Source organism: Rhea americana, unplaced genomic scaffold, assembly GCF_003343005.1.
Source record: "Rhea americana isolate MKP2758 unplaced genomic scaffold, rheAme1 scaffold_100, whole genome shotgun sequence".
NCBI lineage: Eukaryota > Metazoa > Chordata > Aves > Rheiformes > Rheidae > Rhea > Rhea americana.
Window position 1 is genome coordinate 850191 of NW_028185040.1, and position 25967 is coordinate 876157.

General features: G+C 39.1%; 1 protein-coding gene and 1 long non-coding RNA gene across 5 annotated transcripts in view; one reads left to right on the top strand and one right to left on the bottom strand.

The window, feature by feature from the left end:
* Window positions 1-25967, top strand: part of PDE1C (phosphodiesterase 1C) — a 359821-nt gene that overhangs the window by 53014 nt on the left and 280840 nt on the right. The gene's annotated exons all lie outside the window — the stretch shown is intronic.
* Window positions 18568-24908, bottom strand: LOC146601523 (uncharacterized). Its single transcript, XR_014895742.1, has 3 exons — window positions 24568-24908; window positions 23175-23276; window positions 18568-22043 (listed from the first exon to the last, which is right to left on the bottom strand). It is a non-coding gene; the product is annotated as an uncharacterized LOC146601523 (long non-coding RNA).

Consider the following 25967-nt stretch of genomic DNA (forward strand, 5'->3'; position numbering starts at 1 on the left):
GCTTTGGTTGATCTAGACAATTTCCAGAGGTCCCTTCTAACCTCAGTGATTCTGTGCTTCTGATGGCAAAGCTGAATCATCTCCTTGTGAATAAAATCCTGATGTCTGATCTGCATTGCGGATCTGTTGTCTGCACTGCAGATTTTTGTTGCGTAGTCTACACACATATGCTGCATGGAACTCCCCCTGACGTCAATATGTAGTAGAGGTCTGCAGTGCAGACTCAGGACTCAAGTGTGGGATTTTTCTCTGGAGAATTTCCCCATCTGTGTTTGAGATGAATCAGAATAACACATTTTAACTCTTTTTCTATGTAAACTGTGTGTTTTGTGAATTGAATCTTCCATGAAGAACTTTATTAAAATGCAAGCTTCATCTTCCAGTCATCTAAAGAAAGTGGCACTGGGTTCACAGCTCAAATTAGATGATAGAAGACAAGAAACTCATGCAAGCAAGATATTAATACAGATCCTCAAATGTAATTTAAATGTGTCTGAACAAGTTGCTTCTAAGAAGGGAGGTGAAATGGAAATGACAGAGATGCAACTTGCACAAAGAACTGGGGAAAACTTTTTTGTGAGTTCTTCATAACTTGAGTAATAGTCTTAGTAAGATTAGTWGTGGCCTTACAATCTAGGATTAATCATTAATTTTTCTCTTGTGTCGGTTGAACACCTTGATCTGTCTTGAATTGAAACCTAGTAAGAGAGGTTACTGCTTGCTGCTTCTGCAGCAGCATATTTTTGGAGGTTCTGTTGAGCTTTCTCTACAAATTAAAAAGATATTGTTTAATAAATATTCATCTTAAGAGAGATACTAGAATAAGGTATGTCATGCACGTGCAAACAGTATTCCCCACTAATACTGAGTTTAGTAGAGAACTTGGTCTAAAATGCTCCATGAGAAAATTTCTGATACATTACTTTGCTCTCTAGATAAATTGAAGTCATAAAAAAACGAAACAAAAAATCCCCCAAACCTTCCCAAAACAAATTAAGCACATTTTCTTGTTAAGCTTTCCATTACTGTTTAGGATTTTTTAGTCTATTGGATGTCCAAAATTATACAATTATACTTTTTGTCTTGGCAGAGGTAAAGTCATTTTAATTCTGATAATGATCTTTCTCCAGACAGTGTTTTGGGAAACTACCTGTTAAATGCCATCTGTGGTGGGATTCTAAACTTATCTGTGTTTTTTTTTCCTTCCCTCTTTTTCCTGCTCACTTTTCTCTCTCTCTCTCTTTTCTCTTGCTTTTTTTCTCTCTTTTCTCCTTTTCTCTTGCTTTTTTCTCTTTTCTCCTTTTCTCTTGCTTTTCTTTTTTTCTTCTCTTGTCTCTTTTTTCTTTTTTCTCTTTTTTTTTCTCTTTTTCTCTCTCTCTTTTTCTCTCACTTGCCTTTCTCCCTCCCTCTCTCTTTTTCTCTCACAGACATGGCCTCAGATATGATGCCAGATTTTCTGCCAGTTTTAGCTGTGCAATTTTGGAGTAGCTGACTTTAGGAGAGCTGTACTAGTACAAGTGTAAGGCAACTTAGATGTCACAAGCTGAATAAAATTAGCTATTGAATGCAATTAGGGTGAAGGAAAMTCTAATTGAACAAAACTCTTCTCTATTCTGTTCTGAGTGTGTTCGTACTTTTCTGTGTATTTTAGGCAAGCTGGTCCTAGAATCAAATGACYAAAAGCTTATTCCACTCAATCTCAGGCAGATAACATTCAAATCAACCATCTCTGCCTCTGCTTTTGAAATGAGAAAGACTTTGGGGAGGGGATGAAAGAAGCAGGCAAGCTGTATATGCATATTGAAATGAATGCTGGCTTTGTTGAATTCTCTGAGATGAAATGGTGCCATAATGTGTGTGGGGGAGTTTTCTAGGGTATGCCCTCATGGCTGTTGCTCCGGTTAGACCACTGCATCCAYGTTCATTCTGTTTGACATCCACAATGCTGAAAGGATGAGCACTGCAAGGTTTACTAGCTATACTTAACTGCAGTTTACCTAGTCTCTGCTAGAATTTGTGCTGCACCTGACTTCTCTGAACCACGCAGACCCTAGGCCCTCACCATCGCCACCTTTATAAGCATCCCTGCCCACAGTGGTCCTTGTGCTCTATCAGGCACTGATACATTTCACTATGATGTTATCAGCAAAATGAGAAAAGCAGCAGGGTTTCTGCCTAAGGACTGTATTCAGCCATTCTGTATGGGAGTTGGGGAAGCCAGAGCTACAGGTACGGGGGCTGATATGATCTCCTCATGGTCGTGGATACCCAGCTGGTTCACATGCAGGGGTCTTGCTCCTGAGTCAGTTCCAGCTGGATGCTACTTTTTATGCCATTCTTACTGAACCAAGGCTTGTCACCTCACATTGTTTCTGGATGAATGACACCAGCACCCTGTGGTAAGACTGGATTTGCAGGGCTGTGGGCTAAATGAGCTAGCAGAAAGTCTAGAATGGCACCAAGTCTGGGATGGGCTTCCCAGTCCASCAGGAGAGGGCGCTCATAATCCTCTGTCTGCACCAAACTAATGTCATTCTGTGGTCTGCTAACTTGGCACAAGTTGGGTCTCCTGGTCACCATCAACCTCAGAGAACATTGGAACCTGTAGGTGTCTGAAACCACAGCCATCTGCCTTGTCCTCAGTTTAGCAATGAAAACAATGGTTTCTTTCTGACAGAAAGGCATACTCATCTATCTAGGCTGGGAATGTCYGTGGGATTCCCATTCTGTGTAGCGTTTCTGGAGGATGGTTTCAGTTTGTGCAGCCCTTGATCATCTTTCTGGGATGACTGCTGTGCAGTATTTTGGGCTGTGCCTCTTGTCCATGTGTACATGGACCRAGGATGCTTCAGGAGTCTTGAGTCCAGAAGGTGATGCTTCCCTCACATATATGCATGTAGCCTGGAAAGCACTTCAAAAAACTTATGTTTTCAAAGCTTTACTGATTGCTGAACAGAGTTGAGTGTCTTGCTGGAGTCATCCATCCAGACAGTGTGAATATACGTTCAGCTTAGCCAGTGAGGTGGCTTTGACATGATAGACTCAAAGTGACTAACAGAATCAAATTTCATTTGCGTTTTTGGGTTGGAAGAAAGTAACCCTGGAATATGGCTAAATGTGGCACACATGGCTCAATTTGGTACAAGATAAGAGAGTGGGAAGTTTGGAAAATGTGCCAAACAAGCTGGGAGAYGGAAACTGTCTTAGGTATGTGGCAAACATATCCTAAGAGAGATGCCAGGTGAAAACCATCASGAAAACTGCATATTTGGCCCTTAATGTTGGTTTCACTTTGCTACGGGCTTAAATGAGATCTAAGTGGTAATGCAAAGAGCATTATGTGTGTCTATGGTAGGAAAACTACACAGACAACTTGGTCTGCCCAGGTCGTGGTCTCCTCAGTGCTTCTCATTGCTTTGAATAGGTGTTGTATAATGTTTAGGCAGAACTGTGCAGCATACGCAACTCTGGGAATTTTCGAGAGAAAGTTTAGTGAAATATGTAGCAGTGATAGATGACGCCATATGTGCTTCAATTATCATGTGGTAYGTGTAAAATATACAAATAATGTAAAAGATGGTAAAATAACAGCTGAAAACAATYACTTCAGCTTTATTTCCTTTTAGAGAGTATAGTGAGTTCATTTTATATGCACTTATTGCAATTTATTCTCTTCATCTTTACCCTTCTTGGTCAAGTCTTATTAAAATAAAACTATTCTTTAAGAACAAATCTTGCAACATAAGCTCCAGACAACACAGGCTATAAAATAAAATAATGCAGCTATACATTTAGAAGMGTGCAAACAAATGTCTCATAGCTAAACTTGTTAGAGAAGTACAGCTAATTAAAAATAGTTTTTTAACATTGAGACTAATGTTGTACTTGTTTTCCATTTCACAGAGTAGAAAATATACTTCAGTTAAATGAAATTGCAATGTTTTGAGAAAAAAATGAAATATTCACAAAAATTTCACAGATGATTTTTCAAACTTCTTGTCACTGTAGTGGGTGTTTTTCCAGCTTTAAAACATTTTCACCTGAGATTTTTTGAYACCACTAAAAAAAAGCCCGTCYGGATGCAACCCTGTCTAACACWCTCTAGRTGACCCTGCTTGAGCAGGGGGGTTGGACTAGGTGATCTTCAGAGGTTCCTTCCAAACTTACCAATTCTTTGATTCTATGAAAAAGAAAAAGTGACATCATTTATAGCAACATTAAATAGTTGCCAAGTAAATAAATGTCATTGTTAGAAAACAATATAAAAATACACACTGTAAAACAGCCTGGTGGAAAAATGTGTAGAAAAATGATATTGCAAGATTTTCAGAATAATTTGGTCAGTGTTTTTTTCCATCGTTATTTAGTGATTAGTCCTTATCCTTACTGAACACTACTGTAGGGAATTGTCTTTGCGAAAGATCTTTCTTATAACACTGTCCTCGGGTTACCTGATTTACRATAGCAAAAAAGAGAATGCAGTGGAAGTCAAAATGAGGATTACAAGTGGATGGATGCTCTGCTCTGCGTGCATGTAGGCAGGGAGAGCCCGAGGCCATTTTGCATATGCCAAATCAGGAGCTCCTGCTCCGAGATGCTGGTGGTTCTCCAGGATAACTCCTCTCTCTGGATTCTCTTGCCTCTTTGAGTGCTCTATTTGTGAGAGAAAATCTGCACCTCTTAATTTGGGTGGACTTTCAAATCCCAGATTGCACTTGTCTGACATCTGCCTCACAGCAACACTAACCTGAAAAAGATGGCTCATATTGGCAAAGTAAGGTCCTACTTAATATTTGCTTTTTTCACTCTTTCAGGAAAAAAAGGACTTGTGGTCTGTCATGCACTATTTGTAGCCTTAAGCCTGCTTTCCTCTTCAGTGTTGGCATGTGGAAATTTTGCTCATTCCAAGACAACACCATAGGCTGACACTTATGAACATAGTGCAGTAGCTCAGCCAGCTGGGAAACCCAAAAACATACAGAGGGACAACACTCAACTGATATAAGAGGCAGCAGAAGCTGGCAGTGGAATTTGTTATGAACATGGCCAGTGAGGAACCGTACATGCTGTGTTCAATTCTGAGAAGATTAATGAGAGAGACGAATAAAAACATAGTTTGGAGGAAACTACATTTTTTTCAGTCTAAGGTACAACACAGGAACTTGGATTCAAATGTTTAATTATTGCCATTACTGTTTTGATATGAGTAATTCATGCTGCTACAGAAAAATCACTGTTAAAAACTGCCTACTGTGTCAGGGTAGCATCGATGGCAAGAGGTAGGATGTTTCTGTAWCTCTGTGTCACCTTACAGAGCCCCTCTCCTCACTGAGGAGGAAGGCTGCCGTGCTGCTCAGAGCATGGGAGCTGGTGATTTTGCCGCTGAAGGTCATGCCCAGCTTCTCTTTCATGTGTCATGGATCTGTGACTAGCTGATGAGTGACTGTAGCTGCACTTTGTGTACGCAGCTGGAGATAACTGTGGACTGTTCTGCCACGGCTCTACAAAAGCTGTGGGCAAGAGGACCCAATGACAGAGGAGTGATAGCTGTGATAAGCCAGCCCTCTACAGRGTGTCTAATTTTAGTATTTATCTGACCAATGGGTAACTGGAAGTGGTGTCAAATGATAGATAAAACCCTAAAAACACACACTGTGGTCATTGTTTTTATCATTGACTGTAAGTAACCATGGGGATGGGGATCTAAAGGGCCTGTTTCTGTTTTTCTGTTGTTCAGTTCAACAGTGAAATCAAGAATAACTCTATGTACATAAGCAAGAGTCAAATAGGCTCCAAGGCCATAGGTGAAAATAAACTTGGGGTCAGAGGCTCTGGCTTTGTCCATATCGCAGTGATTTAAAGATCAGAGATCAGTTTATTAAGCTAATCCTTACATCTATTTAACCGAATTTGGGAACTGCTGTGTGCTTCTCTTTCTAACACACTTGCACAGAGGGTGATGTTATTGAGCACATTCAGGCACTCACACAACAGCAGGAAATCATGAGCGCAATGTCTGTCCTTCTCTTCCTTCACTTCCACCGGATGACTATGTGAAATAAGGCAGAGGGGCACCTTTGTACACTGCCATTTCGTCCTTTCCCTTTCTTCAGCCTTTTTCCATTGTGTTTGAATTTTGTGCAGGAATGAAGGTTTGGCCATGACACCTGACTGATGGTTGTTCTTTCACCTGCCCCTTGTCACCACAGAAACAGGCTTGCTATGATTGTTTTCTTGACCGGAGGAGGCTGCCAACAAGCATTTGTTGGTCATTTATGCGCTTGCAGATTTGCAGGGGTCATGCTTTCCATTTGCCCCAATTCTCTTTTTTATGCCAGGCACAGGATGCAGTCCTCACAGCATTTCCAGCAATCCTCTCCAAACCCTTCCCAAAATTAGTCATAGATATTATTCTAGAAAGCAAATAAAGAGCAAGTGAAYAACACGGAGACAACAAGAATTAAGTCCTGTCAGTTAATATTTAATGGCTTGCATTTTTTTTTTTTTTTGATTCAGAATTAAATTGCTGAACCTTTTCTCATTTCAGTTCTTGGAAGGAGTTTTGTTGTAGCAGTGGAGCCAAAACGGTTTAGATTTATTGCTCTCAGGCAAAAAGGGAGCCCTAGTGGCGGGAGAATCACGCGGGTGACGCAACGCGGGCAGTCTCCAGCTCACTTTCCCGTTACTCAGATGTCAGAACCTCTGATCGACTGTGAAACACAAATACAGGCAACTTGCGTTATAAATTTCTGTGGCATTTGCAAGACACCTAGTGCTATGTATTACTCTCTTATACTTTGCCACCGGTGTAAGGTTGCTGCTGAGCTGATTCATCCTTCTGGAATGTGAAGTCAGGTATGTGAGCAGTAAACTATTCAGCCTGTGCTTGACTTACTACACTGACTTTTTATAATGTTATCAGTCAGACTCAGGGTGTTTGTCCTTACCATCAGTGATTGGGACTTAGATATACTTCTATGCTAGACTACTAAAAAATGAAGGCTGTTGTCAATGGCCTTYTGGATGCTGGAGCTTTTTCTACGAGACCACAAGTCAGTATGGAAAATTGAAATAATTTTGGTCCTCAAGATTTTCTGAAAGTTTATGAAAGTTTACAACTTTGAACAAAAATCTGTGCATGAATATCTTATTACTCAATTCAAATCTAAGAGTAACTCTTAGCCAAACAATATGAAGGGAAAGTTTGACAGAAGTTGGCCCAAATTTGTGGGAACATTTACACAGATTTTTTTTTTTTTTTTAAACAAATTTCAGCAAACCTTTTTGTATACTGGAGTAAATTTTTGGCCTTGTAAAGTGCCTTTCAAGATTTCCAGTTCCTGCAACAGAAAGTTTGCACAGTCTTGCTGAGACCTTTCAAACACCAGATACTCTGCTGAACTAATTTAATTAAGGAGTTTTCTGAGTCCACCATTAGTAAATACATATTTACAAGGTGATCCAGCAGCATTAAATATTATATGAGGTTTTAAAAGCATTTTAAAAGAAATCCAAGTGGGAAAAAATTCTGCAGAGGGTTCATGCTGATTTTGATAAATCATTCTCATTCTATGTGCAAAAATGCATAAAATGTGAATTAAATATTCAGAACATATAACTGCAAAAGTAATAGGCAAATACTGTCATCCACCTACTGAGTCATTTCTGCCTCCTAGCAGTAAATGATGCAGCTGCTTTGCCATGTTGAGTGCATTTAGCTACAGAAATGGGGAGATGGCAATAGAGAGCTATGATAAGACTGTGTAGTAGGCTCCCATTTTTAATAATGATTGCTGAATGTCAGTGTGTAATTTGTGATCTTTTCAATAAAGGTTATTTTTAGATGGAATATGGAGGGCAAACAGGTATGTCATGAGCAGCAGATTTGTGTCTAAAAACCTCTGTTTTTGAGAATATAAATGAAATGTGAGAACAAATGATTTTTAAATCATATTTTGCTGTCAGTCCATTGTAAGCAGATGAGGATCAGACTGATAAAAGAGGTCAGATCCTGTTATGTAGTTCTTCTGAATGGTAAACCTGAAGCTAATTTGTAGCATCTTCTTTGGTTTGCTTGGAGTCAAGGATAGCCTTCCCTTTTCTAATCTGTATTAAGATATTATCTTTTTTCTTTGTGGCAGTTTTGTTGCTGAATTGACAGCTTAAGAAAATGTATCCTCTAAGCAAATCACCTGCAGTTTGCCAAGAGCAGGGCTGAGGTATGTGTGGGGAATGATTTTAATCTTTCTTAATTGCTGGGTTTGTTTAATGTTAGAGGTACTCCTTGATGTACTGCAGGTCTCAGTTTCAGAACAGAGTGACAATTACAACAGTGAGAAATTGCCTTAATCTRGGGTTTTTCTGTGTGTCAAGGCAGCTCCTCAAACCTTTTCCACAGGTAGAGAACCACAAGATTTGTTGGAAAAGCGATAAGCTAACTTTCAAGGTGTTTTCTGCATTACTTTTTCTCTTGTATCTCTTGAAATGGATTTGATCATGCAGGAAGRAATGTAGACAAGAAACTAACAGTATTTCAATACCACAATTTTATAAATAGACAGGATGGTATGTCAAAGCCAGGACAGACTGTGTTAGTAAACAGACTTCCTAATTTGTCTTTACTTCCTAAATGAATAAGCCAGKAGTTTATAATGCACTGACACAGCTAATGTTGATGAGTGACAAAACCTTGGAGCGTGGAGGTAGTAGTGTCTTGGGATTACCATATTCCCCAGTGGGTATTTGCAAAGTTTGCAAGAGAGAAAAAAAAAAAAAACACTGAGAAAATATAGGATGTAATTGATGCCTGGTTATCCTAATGTGCTGCAGAGCAGGGGGAAATTGCTGTGTATAGGGGGGCTACATATTAAGGCGAAAACATAAAATTTTTTGGTATCATTCATGTGTCTTGTATTACATAACTTTACACTTTCACAGCAGCATAATCTCCCTGGGATGCCCACCAGAGGAGAACTGATACAGATGCACAGAGCTCTGTGGTGTCCCAGCCATGGAGTTGTAGAGCTGCAATGCAGGAGGAGTATTTTTTTTTTCCTTGAGCACGATGCAGAGACTGCATGCAGTCATTTTGGAAACAAAAAAAAAAAAAAAAAAGGGGGGGGGGGGGRGGAATTTAGATCTTCATACATAGTGATGCATCAGTCCCATGGAGTCTGAAAAATCTGCCCCTCAACYTTAAGGTGATAGTGGGACAGGAGTAACGATTCTGCTCCATAGCCATAYTTTGTTGTGTCCAYGGAGGCAATGAGAGAATGTCCCTTGGCATTTTTAAATCAGTATTTTCTACTRATGTTTTTTACATCCATCCTGAATTTGCAGTCACGGTAAGGTTTTTACCTAAGTTGCATGGAAAGGGGGTGTTTACAATGGTACTGTACCCACCTCAAGAACACTTAATGAGAATTAGACTCATAGATTTACAGGTGATGGATGTTTTGGAGTTGCACATATAACTAGCCTGATATAAAACTTTAAGAGATGTTCTCTAACCAAAAAAAGATCTTTAAATGCTGAAATGCTTTTCTGATTTCAGTGGGCCATTTTTAAATATGGAAATACTGATTACTGTAAAAAACACTTGGAATTACAGAAATKAAGGATCCCACTGAACTGCCTTACTGGTGATAGAGATGTAGGGATAAAAATAAAACAAGTTGCAAATTAAGCTATTAGCACCTAGTTTTATGTGTGAAATAGGCAAATCACTGATCTACCCATGCTGATTCACATTTCTCCATTATTCATGTATACAAAACTCACACTCTCTGAAGTGAATAAACATGGTCAGCCTTTCAAAGCATATCACATTATAATCTTTGTATTAATCACAGAGTGATAACTTGAAATGACAACATTTTGAGTAGGTGAAAGTAACACTAGAATCTAATATTTCTGTTGTCATCTTCCCCTCTGGAAATAAACTAAAARTATAAGGTGTATTGCAGTAAAACTTACATCCAGTTGAGTAGATGTACACTTGTTTTCTCACAYTGAGATATGTTTCTTCAGCTATGAAATAAATAACTGATTATTTGAAATGAACACATGCATATGTATTATATAATCTGAGATATGTTATTACAGTAAGTAAATTCCATGCTGATGAATATCAGTATAATGATAATATACAGCAGTTTTTTTGCAATTACTCAGCTAACTATGTGACTAGGAAACTTCCTTCCAACAACTGTAATTTGAAATACAGAAGAAAAAAGCCATCAATACAGTGTGAAGTATTTTCAACACTAAACTGTGTGCATAAGTTGTTCCTTTGGAGGTAGGACTACAAAATAYTGGCAAACTTGTCATAAAAGAATTGTTGATCTATGTTCTGGACCCCCCTCCCAAACCAGTCCAAACCAAACTCCCCTCTCTCCCACCCCCAACCAACCAAGCCAAAACATACTCCAGGGTCAATATACTTCATTTGGTCTATATTAGCATTTGTATTTGTCAAGTATGTACTGGGTAGAGAAAGAGAGCCTGCAAGTACTCAGCTCAAAATAATAGTCCTGTTCTGCAGACTGGAAAACAGTTGTTAAAAGCAGGAATTTTTGCTTTGGAAAAGAGTACTATCCAGCTTCAGAAGGCTAATCCTTTTTCCTCTTCTCCCATCTCCTGCAGTAAATTCACTGCATCRCTTAAGTCTTCACCTTCCACTACATGCTGAATAGAGAGGGCAACATTTGTCTTTGATGTACCAAATGAGGCTAATGTTTCACTGACCTACTTAGCCTTTGCATAGACACTGTCTCACAAATGTCAGATGTATGTGCTGATACCTAAGGGAATCATGTGGGTTGAGCAGTACACAGTTACAACTGATGTAACAATTGTTAAAAATGTACAATTAGAAGGTATTAAAAAAAAAAAATCTGTAAAGAAAATGCCCTAACAAGGTAAGTTGCTTCAAATCAGCATGGATCTATAAAACAGTGAGTAATTATTGATAAGCAATATAAGTGATTAAGAAAGTATATAAGAAAGATCTTTGTTCATGAAGTTCTTGCACATGATGTACCTTAGACTTCTTTAGATCAGATAACTTTAGAAGAGCTTGAGCTAAAGCGGACTATTCTTCATTTTTTTTAAAACCCTAAAATATATTTTTTGTTAATGCATCTGCTAGGATTTAGGTTAATTTTAGAACTTAATCTCTAAATTGCATAGTTTTTCAAGCTAAAAAGAACAAGCTTAATCTATGAATATTTACCTCCAGCAACCCGGTATACTTTCTACATCAGATTTTATGTATCCAATTTAATTACGGAACAGCTGTGATGTAGGCTGCATAACATCTTGACTTAAAATCAGTTTTACATAAACAGGACAACTTTAGGAATACTGATGCAGATACATACAGCATATCAGTGTTTCACTAACTGATGGGGAGAGAGAACATGCAAGAGCAGCCTGTGCAATATCATTCACAAAGTTATTTCTACCTCTGTGCAGGCAGAGTGGTACTGCACTCTGTGAGCAGCCTCAACAGTTCCCGTGGGTCTATTTAGAGGCAGAGTGGCAAAAACATATGATGTGTGCAAGAGGGGTAAAATCTGTCCCCAGTTAGTTATAAATCATAGGGATGTTTCATTAAATTAGAATAAACTGTGAATATAAGTAAACATAACTTCCCTACTGTCCCTTGGAAAATGGAGAATGAAAACATTTTCAAGGTAGCTCTGACAATGAAATAGGTGAGAATTTTGGCAAATTTCTTTTCACCTTTTGAACCAAAAGACACTTCTAGAGAAAATTAAGCTTTGTCAGGTTTATCCTCCATTTATATAATGCAGAGGGATGAAAATTGAACAATCCAATATTTTTTATAAAATTTCTTTAAATYTCAAGTCTGCTGAAAGATTTCATCTCATGTGCAGCCAAAGTCTGGGCCAGTTCTTTGTCTAGCCAAACCTGGTAGTCCCAAGTAAGACAAGTATTCATCAAAAAACAGAATGAGTCTGTCTAGCAGCTGCATTTTTAAACTAAGTTGATAAAATTACTTTGAAAATAAAATGCATAATTTATTTACAAACTTTAGCAAAACAAGCATATAGAACATAGGAAAGCCAAGAGTTAGATGGATTCTAAAGTGTTTTATTTAGCCTGAAGCCCCCCAAAATCATTTTCTTTAAGTATATAAGATATAAGAGGCCAAAAATCACCCTTAGAGTAACTCAACCAGACTTTGTGAAATCTCACCAAAGATACATCGTGTGATAATTCTAGTAATATGAAAGGGTAGCTTTATTAACTTAGCAGTGCTATTTTTATTTCTTTAAAAAGATGCAGTGGGAGGAAACCAAAACCCCTAAAGGCCCAACTTTGAAACTAATGCGGCGGCTTGCCGAAAAATGCCCAGATCCAAGGAGGGGGTGCAGCCCTGAGAGAAAGCCCCARTCCCTGTCACCCAGAGCTTCTGATGCACCTGCTGCTCCAGCAGCCTCTACGGCTTGCTGGGAGCCCCTCTGTGAACCCCGCACCTCCACCGCTGCTGCCTCCCCCCGCACCCTCTCCGAGCCTGCTTCCCACAGCAGAAATGTTCCCGTCTGGCTCCCCTCAGAAGGCTGAAGGAGGGTGACATGCAGGAACTAATATAGACTTGCCCAGCGAGTCACTGCATGCATCTCCGAGCCTCCACCTGCTCCGCAGCCCCTCGCAGCAGAGCCCCTCTGCTGCCTGCCCCCTTGCAGGCTCCCACACCACCCACTACTCTTCCAGCTCCTGGCAGARATTTCCAACACTCATCTGCCAGCTGTACTACTAAAATTTCATTTGGAAAAGAGTCCCATGGCTTAAAAAAAGAGGATGAGGATGAGAAAGATGGACATGTTGTAGCCTTTCTCTGGCCCCTTACTTATCATTTGCTTAGGGTGGGGGTGAAAGAGGTGTCAGACTCTGCAGACTAACATTGCTGCTGTAGGAGAGGGCACACTAGGGGTGGTAAATTGGCTAGAACCTGCATAGACAGCGTTTGGAGGGAGCCGAGCAAAAAGGTGCTGGAGAAAGGAAGGCCTGGTTCTGCATGTGGTTGGCCTCGCCGTAGTTGTGTTGGTTAGCACAAGGATCATGTACTACTGCATTTCCAGAATAGGGTTTTCATACTTGTGTCATGTCAGAAAACCAGTAGTACCTTAGCTTGCATTTCATCTTTTTTTAAAAAATTATTAYTATTATTTCATACTGACTGCACAAAAAAGTGCACATTGGATTTAAACTGTAGTTGTTGGCTTCTCCTGGAGACCCGTGCAGCAACTCTAACAGCACACATGGAATTTATTGTTTGCAATAGCAGTGATGCATCAAGACTAGAAAAAGTATAACTATGTCCCATGCTCCAGGAACTGACCATATAAGAGACAAAGGTTGCCTGAAAATCAAAAGCACAAGGGTCCCTTTTTTGTTTGACTGTCATGGGGAATGCAAAGCCAGAAATTTCTTTAATATTCCTGATTTTGGACTTGATTTCTTCACCCTTACATTGAGTACTTCAGTGGGCCTATTAATGAAACCAATGCTATTGCTTGTGGAGGAGGATGCTAATCTGGTAAGAACAGGTGGCAGAATAATTCCTTTTGAGACTCTTTGAGTTATTGATTATTTTTTAAAGAAGCACAGTGACCTTCATTCCCATCTGATATTTTCTTTGTGGGATTTATTTATTAAAAGTGAACCAAAGGATGCACTGTGAAAAACAGATTAACACGAGTATGCAAATGACGGCCCCTGGAATTTGATAATTTACTGTGTGAGTGTGATTGCCTGGTCACCAGCTGTTAGAGTGAATTCTGGCTCAAAACAGGCAAGGGGAAAGTCATCACTAGATTAAATATGATAAAAGCAAATAAAAACATCAATAACTTCCTAACAAAATATTTAGCTTCCTCTCATCCTTTGGAATTCATTTTATGTAGTACTGTTCGTCATCATCTTTTCTGGCTGAAGAAATGATATCCTTTTATTAAAATAATATGCAGAAATAATTTATTTATTAAATAAAATTTACAGAAAATGTCTTTGTGTATAACATTTATTACCCCAAATTGCCAAAGGTACTTTGCAAGAAGTACTCCCCCCAAAAAAACAACAAAAAAGCATGGATGTAGATTAATTCATCTATTCCTAAATATATCAAAGTAAGCTTTCAACTTAAAGATTTTTCTAAGTCAATGCTGTTTCTCCTAAATATGGCATTTTAATGTTAGCATAAATGAACAGTAAGAGATAAAAAATGGAGAGTACTGTGCCCACTTGGAATTATAGGATTTATTCTTAAATACACAGAATGAATTTGCTAAAATTTGGAATATTCCTGCATATCTGAGTTAGCATCTTTCTTTTCACTTCTATGTCACCTGTTGCACTGAGAGTAAAGAGGTGACAATAGGTGTTTTGTATCTTTGGGAGATGAATACTGAGATAATGGCTGGAGAAGTCTTAAAGTGTCTGGATCTATTCCTGAGATCACTGTGAAAAAATAGTTGTCTGTATTAACTCTTTTAAACCCAAAGAGYTTGTATGTTGAAGAATATCTTGGGGTATAGTCTGAAAATTATAATGGTGATCAAAATTCCAAAAAGGAAGACATTATTCCTCTAGGCACTTTTTGGAAATTTCATTACTTATAACAAATGATCTCATTTCTTAGTTCTGATATAACCAATCAAGGCTACACTAACAGTCAGATATATCCAATTTTCCATATATTTTYTGTGCCTTTTTATGGGCTCAGGACTGTATAATGCAATACAGACCTGTTCCATCTCAATGACATCTTCCCTAGCCAAATATCCTAACCAACATGTGGGCTGAGGAATTACATGTTTGTTTGAGATTCCTCTAGTCCTCTGAAAGCCAGTAGAACATRTGAAAGATGAGCCAATGCTTCTAATTCTGCATTTTTGGCTTGGGATTGTTTACAGTTTAATATAAARATGTTTATAGTCTGCCATGCATAAAGAAAGGTTCATATAATTTCAAAATATGGGGGAGCATTCAGACGGCAGAACAGAAATTTTGGTTCATCAATATGACTACCTTGATGATTTCCTCTAAAGAACTGAAAAGTAACTAAAGTGCTGTACAAATGATCTTATGAACCTGTTCCTATTCACTTTAAAGGTCTGAGATTGCTGTATGAGCTACAAAAAACTTGCTAGCTCTTCTCCCAAGTCTGAACTCCTTTCCACTGAAGGAACCTGCATCAAAGCTGGRCAAGCCTGTAGCACTGGCAGCGTTAGAGGAAGTTTCCCCAAACCCATGGAGAATGCATGAAGTTAGCAGGAATGGCTGCAGGGTGAAGGGGGCTAAAAACCATCTGGAGTTCTGCCCTCATCCCTAGGGGTTGGGGATGCAGAAGCAAGTCCAGCCTTCTACCACTTTTTGTGTCACGTACTTGTTGTAGATGTTTGTACAGGGTCTTCATTTAGGTACATCTCAGAGAGACTGGTCATTCCTCCCTTCTCACAAAGTACTGTCATCCCTCACCTATGCCATCTTTTTTCAATGAAACTATAGCTTGATTTGTTGCTTCCAACCCGCATGACTGTTCTGGCAGCTGASGTGCTATTGTGAAAAGGGCACCCAGATAATGGGATAGTGAATCTCATGTAAACACCTCAGGAGATTATACTGGAATGCCACGTGTGACCATGTTGTTTTCTCAGCTCAACCAGACCTCCTTGGTCAGGGACGATTYGTCTGCACAGGGCTGGCAAGGTCTCCTGGTGATGGTGCCTCTTTTCAGAGGATGTGCCCTAAAGTCTACGTGATCCAATAGCCCATATTTCTAGGACATGAATAAACTTCACCTACTGAGATTATGTCTGTGTGACTATTGCCATTATAAACAGTGAAAATGCAGTGAGGCTCTCTTAAAGCACAGATGCCACAGACAGCATGCAAAAGAGCTGGTATTAGTCCCCCACCTGGTGACAGAAATGTACAAGCTCATGAAAACCCCCAAATCGAGAATAATGTGCCTTAAAAAGGGTGTGCATAAAGGTATGAAATAGGAAGATAACCTGAGAGGGTTATATTGGAGAGAAGTTGAGTGTCCTAAGTTTCTACAGGAAAGGAGGATGAGAAGCAGATGCAGAGCCTGGTTTCCATTTCCTTTGCAAAGGAATGGCAGATGTTCTGCTGTGGCATGGCCTGGTCATGCTACACCCGTTCGGTTTGTGTCCTTGTTGCATGTAACTATCTAGGGATGCCATAGGATTGATAATGTTCCAAGGAAATAAGCCTGTTTTCAGAACTTTAAAGCATTTACTGACTTCTGTGGTCACAGGGGACAAGGAACTGGGGCAGCGCAAACGCTCAGCCCCCCCTGGGAAATCACACCTTCCCCCATCTGCCTCCCCTCAGCGACTCATTACCATCCTGGGACCTTGTGGCTGTATGTCTAACTTCAAACCTTATTAACTTCCCAGTTTATAGAAAATGCTTTGGTAACTGGCAGCACCTGCTCAGTTTATTCTGACCTGGGATTTGGGATTTTTTTTCAGAGAGGTCTACCTAAGGCTTAGGCAACGGTATCTGCAYTCAGATGCCTGGGTTCACCAGCTACCTTCGTTCTCCATTGAAATCGGTTTCCCAACCTGTCTGAAATGTGCGGTTGCACTGGCTGCAGAACTGGGCCATGGAAGAGCTGATGCTACCGTCCGTCTCTCCCAGCACTCCGTTCTCTGTTCGGAATGGCGCCCCAAACCATCCCCCTTCTCTTTGTGCAAGTTATTCTCTCCTGAGATTTTAAAAACGTTTTGTATACTTTTTGTGGCTTAGATTTAAGTTGTTCTTCGTGAGTGACAGTCCAGTCTATATAATGTTAATTGAGAGCTATCATGAGATTTTTAATGATGTGTCTTGTTGGAATTATGTTGTTTTGATGAATGTTTAGCTAACAAACAGGCTTAGGACAGAAGACAGTGCTGGAAACTGGAAGGGGGAAAAGCAGAGAAAAAGTGCTCAGACGCCAGTCTGGCAGTACAACTGGAAATACGGAAATTGAGAATTTCCATTTCAAGCTTCCCAGTCTGCTGTTCTTCCATAGCCCATGCGAGCACCTTAAACACCAGGCTACTCTGATTTAAGGTTCTGTTGCAGAAAAGAAATATTATTTCAGCTTCTGACTCATCTCTAAATTTCATTTCCACATTTTACTTCCTGGAATGTCAACTGGAGTGACCAGCAGCCTGTAAACTCCTGCGTGCTGCAGCAGCTTCATCCTGCATCTCTTTTTGTTGTTGCTTGGAATTAGGGTTCAAGGGATTATTTATTTATTTTTTTCCAATTTTTAATTTCCATTTTATATTACATTATACACAAAGTAATATCTTCCCAGTGTTACAGAACAAGGCTTTTCCCCTTTGCATCCTCTTATTGTGTAGCAGATTAGAAGACCTTTAGAACTGCTGAATTATATTTCGTATGACTAAAAAAATGACACAGGATTGAAAACATCTCAAATTTATGAGGAGTGATTGCTTCAGGAAATGTATCAAATTCAAGATGATTACTGGGTACAATACATTTGCAGGAAAGTTTTTTTTTGATGAAGAGAGAAAGTGAATCTTATGATGGTGTCAGTTACAAGCTCACAGGTAAAGTGGTGGCAGCAATCTGTGCTTTGCTTTACACCACTGCGAAGTACAGCTTAGTTAACTTGACAGATAAGGAAACTGAGGAAAAATAATAAAATCAATTGAAATTAATGCCATGTTATTTTGCTACCACTTGTGAAATGGTCCATCTGTGCTTGTTTTCTCAAAGATGGCCATATGATTAAAAAAAGGCCATATGGGCTCTTTATGTCAGAGCTGGGATTAAAGTTCAGGATGAAGACTGAACATTTTTTTTTTTTTTGTGAATAACCTAATAACCTACCCACAGATGCAGAGTTTGACATTCTTAAGCTATTTACAAATCTGATTTGAATTTGCTAAAACTGTTTGGGCAAATATGTATAAAGGAAAGAAAAAAAAGGAAGCAAACATTTCATAAATGTCAGTATTATGTGAGTCCCCCTTTTCCTTACACAGTTCTTTCTTTTTATTCCTCTAATTTTGCTTTACGTGGCCAGATTTGCCAGGCCAGCAAGGCAGAGGTAATAAACTGCAGTAAGAGAGGGGAGAATGAGTCKTCTGCTTGGTGGTCAGGGCGCTTTGCAGGGATGCGAACCACCTGCCTTTTGGGCCCTGCTCCAAGAAGTATTTGAGTATTTCATGCAGTGAGAGAGACGGGGCGGGGGGGAAAGCATTGCAAATATCTACTAAAACTGTACTTGTCGAAGGCATGCGTGCTCTCTCAAGGTGCTAGGCTTCTCTCAGATCCCTCCTATGGAGTGAGCCAGGATGATYTGAAAGCAGGTGTCCCCCGTCACATGAAATAAGCAGCCTGGCCCCTAGGAGCGGGTTGAAAAGCATAAAAAGAGCGTAGCGAATAACAACTCTTTCTTCCTCTTTTACAATCAAACTTTTATTTCAATTGCAAATCCCCCATTATTTTTTTCCAGCTGAGAAAAACTTTTACAACCTTAGACAAATGATCTTGTTCTTTTTTTTTTTTTTTAAAAAAAAGCACAAAAATTGCAAGACCATCTGCTTCATCTGCGGTAGTGCTTTCTTCTTGAAAGTCACCTTCTTCCTCAGAGTTTTTGCATTTCTGTCTTACTAGCAGTAGCTGCAGTGTATATATATATACGCACTTTTTATATATACTTGAAAAATATTGATGTTGTCCATAGTTTTTTCTCGTAATATTGTAGTAGTCAGAGGATTGATGCTTCTCAGTTTTTTCCCCAAATTTTAACTCTCTAACGTATTAAAATAATCAAATACAAATACTCCTAATTCAAACTTAAACTCAGAAAGAAGCAAACAAAATCCCCGCTGTAATTGTTGAGGCCCTTTTGCCAGCCATGGTTTAGATGAGACAGAGGTAACTTGCAGCAGTATTTGATTACTGCAGGAAATACAGGTCATCTTATTTAATGATGTGGAGCTGGAGATGTATTGCAGCTTCTATCCGTCACTTGCGATTAGTGTAGAGCATTGAACTGAACTGGAAATGAAGTCAAAGAATGATATGATTGCGGTGAGAGCCAAGCTGGAGCGAAGGATATTTGGGATAAAGGAGTTATGTGTAGCTCTTCCTGCCTACTGCAGTGGCTGTGAATGTAGCAGGGTGGCTTTGATGGTGCTTCCTCCGCAGGCTGGTGTATAGCTCTGCTAAGTGTGGCATTAAAATAGCCTTTTACTCGAACTCGTGAAAACAAAATATGAATGTAAAGGGGTGCGCTCCCTCACATCTCATATTTCACGTGGACTCTCTGACCTCAGGGCAGGCTATTTTTGAGAGTTTAGTTTTATTTTTTAAAACAAGATTGGTTAACACAAGCTTGACATACCATTCAGGTTGTCTCTCATCTTGTTTTCCCAAACAGCCTATTTATACTGTGAAGTTACACTCCTACATAGTTTTCTATTTGCAAGATCGGRCTCCGCAAGCCACCTCTCTGGGAGATGGAAGTTAATTGTGATCCAGGAATTCCAGTAGTAGCTGTGCTATTTCCTGCAGCTCATAATACCTGAGGTTTGAAGCCTTATTGATATTTAAGCTCTTATTTGCCCCTTAAAACACCTAGATCTTGTACACTGGTACGCTGGCTTRCTCCAACTGACTCTTCAGTAGCTATGCCTTTGCAGAGGGAGTTGAAGAATAGCAGGAGAGTACTAGAGGTCATTTGAGGGATGTTGCCATACTGGAACATAAATTAGAAATTTGTTGCGGTCTTCTACCAGTCATTATTGGAAATCAGCCTTTAGCTGTGGTGTCATAGTTCCAGTGGTTTGGACATAGCTGTGGTTTTGAGGACTATCTAGAACTTGTACCACAAGAGTCTGACATGAGGGGCCAGTATTCTTTCACAGTCACATTATAACTTTTTTGTAGAAATAAAAAAAAAAAAAAATACTCAGGAAGTATTGAAGGCATTCAAACACTTAAGCTTGACTCTTACAGGACCTTAGTAACTCCTTCTTCTCTTCAGGTCTTGGAGATGTTGAACAGATATTAGCAAAAAGGTTCTTTTTTTTTGGTCATACTGAATATCAAAAGCAACTGAAAATAAACAGGGAGTTTAAAAATTTTATTTTATTGTTGTCTTTCCATTCCATTCTGCTTCCATTTAATGCTTCCTATTTCTCTTATATTATTTCTCTTATATTATTTCTCTTATATTATTTCTCTTGCTTACATAGACAAATCAATTCCCATTTGTAAATCTTTGCTTTTTGTCATGGCTGGTCATTTTTCCTAAGGATGAGTCATAAGAATACCTAACGTAAGTGGGTCAAAGAGAGAGGCTAGAGGCAGAGCTCTAGAGAGAGACTCTCTTTATGGACAAACACACATAACCTTAAAGAAATTGAAAATGGTATTGAAATACTAAATTATTCTGTGCATTTTTCTGACATCTGTGATGAGCTGTACCAACGGTGAAATCTTTTCGTGCATGCAACTCTATTTTTCAATGGGCAAAGAAGTTGTATCTCAATGCATGTTGTATAACATGCCCATAAATGCCCATAAAAATATCTACCTCCAGAAATTTTCAAAATATTTTCGTTCCCAGTGTCTTCTGTCTAAAATGTTTTACTAAGGATGTTTTTCTGGAAGTACACTATTTATCTATATCTGATTCACAGCAAACTGCAACCCATTCTTTTTAGGTGGATATACTYTTTTCTTATGGATTCCCATAACTTCTTGTCAATTCTACAATAAAATATTTCATCATGTTCCATTCCCTGAATGCTAGCTGGTGCAGTATTCCATCTTAATCATTTTACTAAATGGAATGCACTGTTGGTATTTTAAAAATTAATTTTTTTTTTATAGTATTGATTCTTAAGTGTCTTTGAAGTGATTTTTAAGTGATTTTTATAGCATTGGTTTTCTGAGTTCCCAGCAAAAGCTGTAAAAATATGTTTCTATGTAGACATGCCTTAAATACTGTCACTTACCAAATAATTGGTCAAACTAACATATCACAGTCACGATCATGGAGCTGCTAGTGTAATCAGCAATCTGAGATCTAAGGCAGTGCAAGGGAATCATAGGTGCTTATGTAGTTAGATTGCTTTTAGTTACAAGCAGTCCTGGGAAAGGGTGAATAATAATACAGTAGTAGGTTATTCAGCCCCTGTACATGTCTTGGTATTGAGTTATGGCTGTGCCACTTAGGTTTGCAACATGAAAAGTAACAGTTTTTTATTGCTTTGACTCCTATAAGACCTATTCCTGTGGTTATATCTCTACTTGGTCACAGTTTCAAAGTGTAATGAAAAAGGAAAAAAACCTGAAATCTAGATGAAGGGTGATTTATACATGCGGTTTTGTTTTGTTTGAGCTATTCTTAACTCTTTCTGGCTCAGTAGGTTGATCTGGGCTGTCAGTCATAAACTGCCACCAGGAGCTGAATATTCTTCTTTGGGGGACTCCTGTGTGCTGTGGCTGCTGCACGGAGATGGAAGGCCTTGCGGACACAGCGGCAGCCAGCCTGCTCTCGTATGAGCAGCCCAGTGGCCAAACCTCTCCTTCTGTGTTTCACGAAGTGCTGTTTGTTACGTTGTCCTTTGGCCTTCTCTCCTTTGYGCGTGGTGGTCCTCAGTCACACAAGTAGTTCCATCAGGTCCCCATTAAGGACTTTTCCCCGTAAGATGCTCAAAGGCAGGCCTTGCATTAACTYGGCAGAGTACTTAGAGGACTATTTCAGTGAGCAAGCAACCTGTTGATGACAGGGTCTCCATACTGGGCTACCCTCTCTCCAGTCTGTGGATTGGTTAACAACAGCAGAAACTTAAAGAAGCCGTTCAAAATGGAAAATACGGTTGCAGCTCCCCTTGTATTATGGAAATCTGGGGAAATACTGTCTTTTTGCTTCTCCCACTCTAGAGAATAATCGTCAAGGCAGCTGGACTTGAGTCCTCCTGACCACTGTCTTGGTTACTGGTAGTATAATTCTGTAGAAGACAGAGGGGAGAAGTCAACTGCTATAAGCAAATCTGACAGAGCAACACYAGGAGCAGGAAATGAAAAACTTCTTAATAAACTGCTAGACTTGCTGAGCTGTGACACTGATGTAGCAGAAAAGGCAAAAGAAAATATGTTACTGAATTTATGGTTTGGGCTGTATTTTTAAAGGTGCATTAGTTTGCACTGATTGACAACTGAATTCCTTTTTGAAATACATGTAATACGCAAATGAAGGCMAAATTAACTGCAATCAGCATTTCTGTTGTGAATGTGATAATAATAATTAATTCTTCCACATGTCTCAAAGTGATGGACAGGCCTGGAGAAGCCCTTCTAACTCCATTGGACAGCTAAGTGCTCTGCCTCCCGTGAGGGGTGAAAGCTGCTTTCCAGCTGGTAGCCTAGTAACCTCTCCTGCTGAACCATCCATGAGATAGCTCATAGACCAGGTGTTAAAATGTAGCATCACACAACCCTTATTAACTAAAAGCTATGGACTCTTAAAATCTCTATTTTCTTTTTTTAAAAAAAAAAAATCCAAACCTTCAACAGAATAGCTTGAGTTTGTACAGTGCTCAGTGAATGATATGCTATTTCCCCTTTGCTACTTTGCAACAAACAGAAGAACATCTTTCAGCACTCAGTTTTCTTATTTCTCCTTTTTATCATGACTACATGGATTACAGTGCCCCCTACACACCCTCCAAACATCTGAGACAAAGGAAAAGCCTCCCCTTGAAGTTCACATAAAACAAGTTCCATTTGATAGCATGCATTGAAGACAGCGAGTTATTGCTCCCAGTAGAAATGGCAGAAGAACAATGTTCATCCACTTTTTTCTGTAGACATTTGACGTCAGCCACAAAGTCTGACTTGAACCATGTCAAAAAACCTGATGAGTTTTTAGTTAAGTGAAAGGTATTTGTAGTCACAGTGTTGATGGGAGATGTTGCCAGCCTCAAGCGTGCTTTGCCGTGGTAATTGGAAAGTGAGGCAGAGGGGGGTGATGCTGCCTAAGAGCAGGCACATTTGCGTTGGAGGAAAATAGCTCGAGTGTCTTGAAGTGTGGGGTCTGCTCTCTTGTGTTTATCAGATACACAGCAAAGGGAATATCTTACTGTGTCAGGTCACGTTATCCTAGTGYCTCTGAATTCCTTTGTTCTGCATTTGCACAGTGGATGAAGAAACGCTGGGCTATCTGAGACGTTCCTGGATACTACCTTAAAACAAATAGTAATAAAAATCATACAAGTACTACTGGCTAGGTTGGCCAATCAATCTTTTTTACTCTAAAGGCACGATCTATGCTTTTCAAGGTTTGTCGAGCAGTGAAAGCAAGCTGCTCAAGAGAGCTGTTCCYGAAATCTGGAAACAATGGGAAGCTGCACAGGATTTTCTCACTGTGATTCCATTCTAAACGAGCATCCTACATGTCCCAGAGACCCAGGAGCCCAGGTGCTCTAAAGGCGTATATTAAAGGCATTACTTTAACACAGTTCATTCTACATCTTTATTTAGGTGAGCTAGGCTTGCTTATGAGTTATTGGAATGCATGTTTCCTTCTTTACAGTATTTTAAACTACTTCCTAATTTTTATTTATTTAAACTTTTGAGAACTCAGACAATTTTGCCATGGGCTCAGGAGAGGAATTAGTTATATTTTCATTATAGAAACCATCTTTGCTTGAATTTCTGAAAATTTTGCTAAAAAGGGGGATRCATTATAATAGAATTCTCTATGAAAATGTATCAGATATCATCACAGAACTTGTGCCCTTTATTTCTGAAATCCAATTTGCCATCTGAAGTAAATCATATGTAGACTACCATTTTGTCCTTTGCATTCTCATGGCTTCTTTACTTTCCTCTTCTACAACAAAAATAATGTAATGAGACAATTGTTTGACAGAATGCTACACCAAAACCAAGAAGAGGTCCTGTTTCAAACTTCGTCCTAGTTTTAGGTATCAATCATAACATGAAAAAATAATAATCCAGCTATGAGAACTTGGGCCACCTTTCTCCTAAGCCTTTATCATTCTATAAGGTAAGAACTGAGTCCCTCTGAGATAAAAACTGTTATGTAATTTTCTAGTCATTAAGGAAACACATTAGTGAGTAATTCATCGTCTTATTGGACTATTTCCTAACCTTTTTTTTGACAGAATCCTTTTCTAGTAGTTGTCACTTCAAATTTGGCAAATAGTAAACACTGTGAAATAGTCATTTTGTAGTTACCTGAAAGTCTAGACTTGCTCCTAGCTGAGTAAAAATACTTAGCATTTATTCTATTTCTCCTAGATTTTATTTTATTTTTTCTTGTGAGAAAATTCCACATTTTCACATTTTTAACTGCTTCTGTTGTCTTTGCACTGCAAAATAAAAATATCCAGGATTGCRCCTCTCTGTTTTGTGAAAACATCTAATTAGCCTGACATTTCACATACAAAATTAATACCRTATACGTTTGTCTGCATCTGTAAACATGTACGCGTGCAGAACTATACTCACAGTTCAAAGAYCAAATGAAAAGGTAACATGGGAACAGGATGACGAAATACTCCTAAAACATCAGAGGAGAAACTTTTGTTGTAACATTTGCAAAGAGGGTGCAGAAAGCTCTTTTCTCTGACACCAACYGACTCCTGTCCAGATAATACGGAATGAGAAGAGAGACATTTTGTGCTTGTTCCCAGCTTGCTGATAAAAGTCCTTGGAAAACAATTTCACTTTGTAGATACAATGGTCCAAAATTATGGATGATCTAACTCCCTGGAAGCAAGTAGGACACGTAATAGCAGTGTTGAGTTTTGGGATGCTGTGGAAGAGGAGGAGCTCATGTAAGACAGAGTTTGAACCGTCTCCACYATGAACATATTGGAATGAGGGGGAGACTTTATACAGGATTGTTTATCCTTATCTCATTCCTACCTAACCAGTTACTGTTAACAGTGTTAGGAGCTTGTAGCACTTTCTGTTCTGAGGATACCAGTTATAAAACAACAAACTTCCCCTTTTTAGCCCCTGTTTAGGATGTGCATTGACAAGTCTTTATCCAAAGGGAAGAAGTAGTGCCGGGAGCGTAACAAGGCTTCGTTTACAACGATGCGGGGTCTGATTGCTGAGTCCAGCACAATCCTCCAACACGCTCCCTAAGAGAGCCAAATATTTACCAATATTTCTTTTCTGCATTGAATTCTATTTTTACACATAAAATAAATAGAGGTTTTATCTCTGCAATAGGCAGCATATTTTGTTGAGTTTAATTAGTGACAGTGGACCAGATTAACCGATAGAAATTGGCATAATTGCATTTGAGTAAGTGACCAGATTTTCACCTTTATTCCACAAATGAACCTTCTAGCCCCCAGTGTATCCATTCCTGTTTTGCTTTATTTGTGGAAACTCTGTCTTTCAGCATCTAAAAAGGCATAAATCAGTAACCCCACCACTTTAATTCACATTCAAGTTACAAATATGTGGATTCATACTTTTTTAATTGAAGCGATGAGAGACTAAAGTGACATACCACTTAGTTCAAAAGTACCGTAATGGGAAAAATGATCTTTAGTTGTTATCTGAGACATGCAACTCAGCCTCAAAGAACGTCATCTGTCAGCAGGCAGATAAAGATGAAGAGAAGATTGTGCAGAGGTCTAAAGGTACTTGCACTGTTAGAGTGTCAGTGTCTTAGCAGAATGAAAACATAAATCCATTCAGCTAACCAGAGTACTGATGCTTTACAGGACTCAAAGTGAAAGGTTTTRATCTAAGATATACCCTTTGCCCTTTTTTTCTGCAACACTCCATTGATTTTACTGAGCCCAGCACTTTGCAGGCCAGCAAACAAATTCAGAAATCTACTCATGTCAAATCCTGAAATATTTCTGTGAACAGGTATTATTTTTTTG